The sequence below is a fragment of the Parus major genome, chromosome 4 (genome assembly GCF_001522545.3).
Source record: "Parus major isolate Abel chromosome 4, Parus_major1.1, whole genome shotgun sequence".
Lineage (NCBI taxonomy): Eukaryota > Metazoa > Chordata > Aves > Passeriformes > Paridae > Parus > Parus major.
In genome coordinates this window covers 33,478,305-33,485,088 of record NC_031771.1, presented here as the reverse complement: position 1 = coordinate 33,485,088, position 6,784 = coordinate 33,478,305, and positions in this window count along the sequence as shown.

The following is a 6,784-nucleotide window of genomic DNA, read 5'->3' as shown; positions in this document are numbered from 1 at the left end:
GAGAATTGCTATGTCACCTTTTAATCAGAAGAAATAATAGATCACAGAACATGTAACGTTTGTTGTTTATTTCCTTAAGACCAGTAAGAATGCAACATGATAAATTGTAAAATTAGACAGCTTAAAATGTTAGCTCAATAAAAGACATCAGGTATTGTTTATGGATTGCAGTGAGGTTTTGCTATTATTTTTTTAATTGTTCCTGCATTACTTGTGGGCATGTGACATAATTTATGCTGTTATGTTGTCAGGCTTCTGATCATGGGAAGGACTATTTGTTTAGACTGTGTAGCTCTTCACTTTAATTCACTCTGGCTCCAGTGTGACATGTTAAAACTACTATCAGTGCAAAATCCAAATTTCCCAGAAAGACTTAAAACAGCACCCTCAGTGAACTGAAATTATCTCCTCTTAAAGCTAATTACCTTAGTATACTTAAGAAAGTAGCACTATAGGAAATCTGTTTCTTTAGACTTTCTTCTATTTCTTTAAATGCCTCAGGTCAGCATGAATAATTGTTGTTTGCTTTTATTGCTATTTTTTTCATTATTCATCTACATGCCTCTGAAAGGACATAAAACTAAAATAATCCAACAAATTAAGAGTAATTTTTAAGGCACACATTCATTATTAAAAGACAAACAGAAAATATTTTCACCTTTCAGTTTATTTTATTAGAAAGAAAGTACTGTGAGGTTTCTATTTAATAGGAAGCTTTAAAGCATTAATGAGTCTCACAGGGCAGTTATTGCAAGTAAATATGGAATGTGTCCAAAATTAAATACATTCTACAATTATCTGTTACCTAAGGGGTGGATGTAGGAGAAATATGCATCAAAGGCTGCTTGCTGATGAAAACAACACATGATTCTGCATTATATGTCACCATCTTTCAAAGCACTCCACCTCACACCATGAGCAGTGTAGCAACTTTCCAGGTCCACAAGAGTGGGTTTGGAGCAGTTTCTTTATTTTATCTGACCCAAACGTAACTTTGGCAATGGTTTTAAAGCCCCATATCCCCAGGATTTTATGACCTCACAGGAGTTGCCTTTTATAAGGGCCAGCCTGGGAGACAAATCAGGAAGCTGTCATACTCCAAAGCCTTCAGTGTGTACTGGGACATAAGGAGCAGGCTGAGGTGAGAAGGGTTTGAGAGGAGAGACTTCAACACAGCTCACTCTCACCTATATCCCACTTCCATTCCTATTTATATCAATTTTATACCAGTTAGGCACTCCTTTCTAATTCTTATTATTGATTTTTTTCCCTATTAGTGCTTTATGATTCAGCTCATCCTTTGTGCAGCTCAGTCATGAACATATGGACTCCCCTACACCTAGTCAGACTGGAGCTGTGTTCATCCCTCTCTAGATATGTATTATTGAGACACTGCCAAATGCACTTTGTCTCAAACACCTTGTACTGATCTCACTTTTTATTAAATGTAACAAACCATTGAGACATGAAAATAAATAAGGAATTATACAGAAAAGTTAATTTATTTGAAATAAATGATAGATCAGTATTCCTACACCTCTTCTAATCCTGGATTATCCACATGGAAAATAACCATTGCTCTCTTTCATTGCCTATTTAGAACAAGCTAATAAATAATAATGAAATTTTTTTAAAGCAAGTTTTTAGATACTATCTTCTGTTTTATTGTCATGGAAATAAAGAAAAACACCACCACAATAAATAAAAAATCAAAACACCCTCTGCAAGCAACCATAATTGCTCACATATCTGTTTGTCTGTTCATCACCCCAGTATCACTTGTCAAGCTCTTTGAACAAAGATTAATTTTTGGTCCAAAAGAAGCAAAATGAAACCTCTAAATATCATGATAATTTTAGTAATCCTCCCAGTAATATTGCCCCTTATCCTAGACTTTGCTTATGTAGTCTTCCCTTTTTCTACACAAAGCCATTGATCATATTGTAAGGAGCTTGTAATGTTGAATCTCTCTCCCATAGATTAGCTAGTTTAGAAATACTTTCCTTTTAAAAGTCAGTATTGAATTTCTGGAAGAAAGAGGAAAAAAATTTGATTTTGATTCTACAGCAGAAAGCCTGTTGTGGAATAAGACTTGTTGAAGAAAAGGGATTTTTAATTCTATGTTATTTTTCAGAAGTAAGCTAAAGATCAGCAAAGAGTTGTGAATCTCTTGTTATTTTAGCCCTGACTACACAGGATGTTTTATATAACCAAAAAATCTCTTAGTGAAAAACTCCTCATGAACTCGTGGCTACAAAGTCATCTTGCAAAAGGGAATAACACTGCTAATTGCACAGGAAAATAATTCCCCTTATCAGTATCCCCTTTTGGTTCTATTCTTGTCTTTTTGGTTTAGGGATGAGAATGACACTTCCTAATAAGCTGCATTTAGTATGCTTCTCAGTAGCATGATAATGGAGAAATTGATTGATTTTCTGTGCCTTCCATAATGAAGGCTACCTAGTTTTTATCTTTATGCAACAATGATAATGATAATAATAATTTTCTTTAAACCCTTGTGGCAACCCCTCCATTTTATCCAATAGCATATAATGATGAGCTTAGCAGATTATGAAATATTTTCTTTTCAGATGGATAACAGTCATCTTTCTGAACAGAAATCAGAAACAGAAAAGTAACTTACATGAATGAGAATCAAAACAACTTGAACCATAAGAAAAGTTTAGGAAACAAGAAAATTTAGACAGTTTGTTGAAAGGCATAGTCCAGAAGTGGACTATTTAGTTTTACAAGCTAAAATTCTCCCTGCTGCAGACAAGTCTAAAATCTAGTGTGTAACCAGTGCACATTAATGTTTCCAGGAACCAGTTTGGGGTTTGGGGTTTTGGTTTGGGTTGCATTAAGGTTTTTTGCTATTTTGTATTTATTAGCTAAATCCTGAGCTCTTGCAAAAAAAATTAAAAAATCCTGCAGCAAAAGCAGATTTCTTACCATAAAAAAGCAACTTTAAAAAGCTTGACTAAGGTAGACTAGAGAGTAGGGCAAGTTATTGGTTTAAATACAGTTTGGGTTTAGCAGTTTAATTTTTTATCCTTTTTTTTATTTTGTGGGTACACACATAAGCATTCTACATGTACATATTTGAGCAACATAACATGTGTTTTAGTGATTAACATAAAGGTAAGCTCAACATGCAATAGTGTAAAATGAACTGGGATATTAACTTACTAACTGTTATCGGAAATTAGAATCCAGTGGAGTTCTGTGTACTAATGCTGAGGTTAAAGACATGAGGAACCAAATATATACAGACATACAAATTTTCAACAGGACTCTGAAGGTTTATTCCTTTTTCTTTCATTTTAAACAAAATCTGAAGTATCCTGCATGCATTTTTGGGTCTTTTGAAAATGCTTTCCTAAGTGTTTAGACACCATGGTGGTGTCTTTTTTCAAACCAGAAAAGAGCAAAGAGCAGATGGAACTTCAAACCTGAAGTAAAGCAGCAGCAAGAGATAGCTGATGACATCTGAAAATGCCAGGACTGCTGATTGTCATCAAGCAAGTTGCCTAAATTTTAAAGAAGTCAGAAAACCTGTTCATTCTTTTATTTTGGGGGGTTTGTGATGTATTAAAATGTGGTGGTTTGCATATTTTGATATCCTGATTTTCCTCTAGCTTGGACATGCCTGTGCTAAAGATCTTAGTAACTTTGCAAAAGACCTTTACACACAATTCTATCAGGGCTAGTTCACAAAAATGTTGGTGTCATGCTTTGAAGTAATGAATTCATGTCTGACTTTGCGATTCTAAAGGTCCTTAGATGGGAGTGAAAAAATAACAGAGACATTCTGGGGTAATCTTTGGTTAGTCTTTGACTGACCTCTTGGAGAATGACTGGATTTCTACTGTGTGGACATTTGTGGTTGGAGCTGAAGGAGGGGCAGACTTCCAGAAATGGGAAAGTCTGAGAACAGCTGGAATATGGTTCCACAGATGCTGTGACAGTATCCAGAAATATCTGTGGTATGACAGAAATGGTGGAGGAGTCAGGAGATTATATTATGCACATTTATTACAGCTCTCTTTTTTACTGCACCTCACCTTAATTTCTTGATGAAACAGAGCCTGGGGATCCATTGTTTAACAGTATTTCAAAAAATAAAATACAGAATTAAACCTCAAGTTTACCATAAAGGAATCTCTGAAAAAAAAGATCTTGCAGTCAACACAGGAAACATTTAAAATATAAAGTTAGTAAGTCTTATTTAAAATAACTTTAATTAGAACATTCTGGAGACTAGATTTACTAGTGTCCATTCTTCAAAATGTTGTACTGATGTTCAATTATTTAAATTTAAATGCATAGTTGAGCACAACAAATACATTCCCCTATGCTTAATTGACATCATCCTGTCCAATCAATTCAGGTTTCTCGTTCTCCAGTCTCATGGGCAATCACAGCATGCATCATCTGGTTACCTCCAAGTCTGGAAAAAACCCAGCAGCTTCTCAGTCCTTTACAAATCCTTCTGATCCCATTCAACAAGGAAGTGCTGAGACCACCAAAGCCAGCAGTATTTCATGGCACAGCTAATAGCTGTGTCAGTGACCAGTGAGAGCAAACCTTTGTAGCCCCAGCAATATCAGTGCTACCAGTGCTACAAGATACCTCTTTAAGCCTTGCTCCTGGTACAGTGATCGGTGAGAAAGGCCAACTGATTGCTCTGTCCACCTATATTTGTAAGAATGCTGTCCTTACTGTACTTAACTCATGTACCCAAAATAATGAGGTTTCTCCTGCTGAGCAAATGTCCTTTACTGAGGTCTCTAATAACCTTTTACACCATGTTCTGCAATCTTTCTATCCAACTTCTGTGTGCTTTTCAGCCAGCTTGAGCTACACTGTCCTTCACTGCTGCACTGTAGAAACTCAGAATTTCTACTCTACATCTGAAATTCTCATTCTCTACTTTTTCTTTCTCAGGGTTGAACAAATTCAAGATAAAGCCTGTGAATTACAGGATCAATCTCAGTTCATTAGCCTTATCTTCTCCTCAATTTTTACTGCATTTTCATTAGCTCACTTAAGCTGATGATTTAACAATTATTAAAATTCCGCAGAAGCTGTGTTGACAATCATTGAAATCTTCATTGCTTAAGAAAGAATAGACCAACATTTCAATCTATTCAGACTATTCAGTCAGATTTGGAGGTTTCTGCTAAAATGAAGAAGCTTTACTTTTGGCTGGGTCCTTCCTCTAGGCTTGTGTCAAATTTATATTTGATCTTTGACACTGGGATGTTATTCTGAGGTTATTTAGTTATTTCTAATGCCTATAAAAATCTAATGATTTACAGAACTTCTGTTCTATTAGTGGGAAAAAAGTTAATTACCCATTCAAAGAAAAATAAAAAATAAAAAATAAAAGGTGTGCTGCTGAAGTGTGTAAATACCACATCTTGATGGAAATTTACTTTGGTAGGTGTTATGCAAACCTCCCAACAAGTCAATTGTGTTGCTATAAGACACTGCCTAAGTTCTCATTAAGAGATTTGGCCTTGGTCTCTAAGGTCAGGTCCCAAGAGGCTATTTGATTCCAGATGCAGACATAGTCTAACCTGCAGCTACTCACTACTTATACCCCATTCCAGGAAAAGAAATCTGATTTCAGAATTTTCAGCATTTAAAAAGAATCTATCCATGAATACAGCAAAGAGGGGGATGGGTGTGATGCACAGTATTAGGAGCAGTGCCTTTGTTAAGGAGACAGCTTTGTACCTTGGCAACCCCTTATATCCGCTGACATCATTGTCCAAACTCGAGTCACATGCAGCTGAGCAACCCAAGATTTTGGAAAACTCTGTACTACAGAACTGAGCTGAGAGGTATCAAGGTACTGAGACCCAAGGAAATGGTTGGAAATGGTTTGGAAGAGGCAGCTGTGTAGTACAGGCTTTGAACATGAACAGTTTAATGCCCAAGTAAAAGAGAGTAAAGACAACATATAAACAACCAGCTTGAAAACAGGGAAATTATTTTTGTTATGTTCTTCCAGCAGACCCTAGTGTACCTGTAGTGCAAACTCTGCAAATTTATACTTCTGGCACATTTTTTCCTAGTCATTAGGCTATACAACTTCACTTGTGGAACTATTCCTGGTTAATCCTATTCTATGACACAGCCACTCCTTGATGTCTGGAAATGAAAGAACATTTCCATGAGCTGCAGATGCCAAAACAAGAGGTTGCTTTAAGGAAAGGGTTCCTTTAAAAATGGATGAGCACACTCTTGGCTTAGATTAAGCCTACTAGAAGTAGGCAGAGGATTTTCCTAAATCTCACAGACAACTTTTATCCCTGGCCATTTATCCTCTGAAGACACCTTGTTGAAAGTTCAGCCTTGCCCTTCTAAAAGCAGTACTGGTTTGGTCCTCTAAGACTGAGCTCTGTAAGGCACAACTCCCACAAAAGCATAAAGATTTTGGGCAGGTTGAGAAAGAGAAGGACTATGAGTCAGGTTGGGTATCCATAGGAATGCACTGCATTTTTCATTGGAAAAAAATTAATAAATCCTTCCTTAGAGGGTTTCTGCTTCTCTGAAGCAAGAAGTGTAGCAGTGCTGCTCTGTCTTGTGAACATAAGTGTCCTGCCTTACACTCAGATGCTGGTGGTCGGCTGGACCATGTCCTGTTTTCAGAATCTGGCCAAGTGTAAATATTTCCTGGAATTTTTGTTATGGTTTTAAAACAAAGGTCAGCATAAGAGAACAGACTACGTATCAGTCCTTTTTCCTTCAGAATTAAAGCTCCTTTGTGAGATTG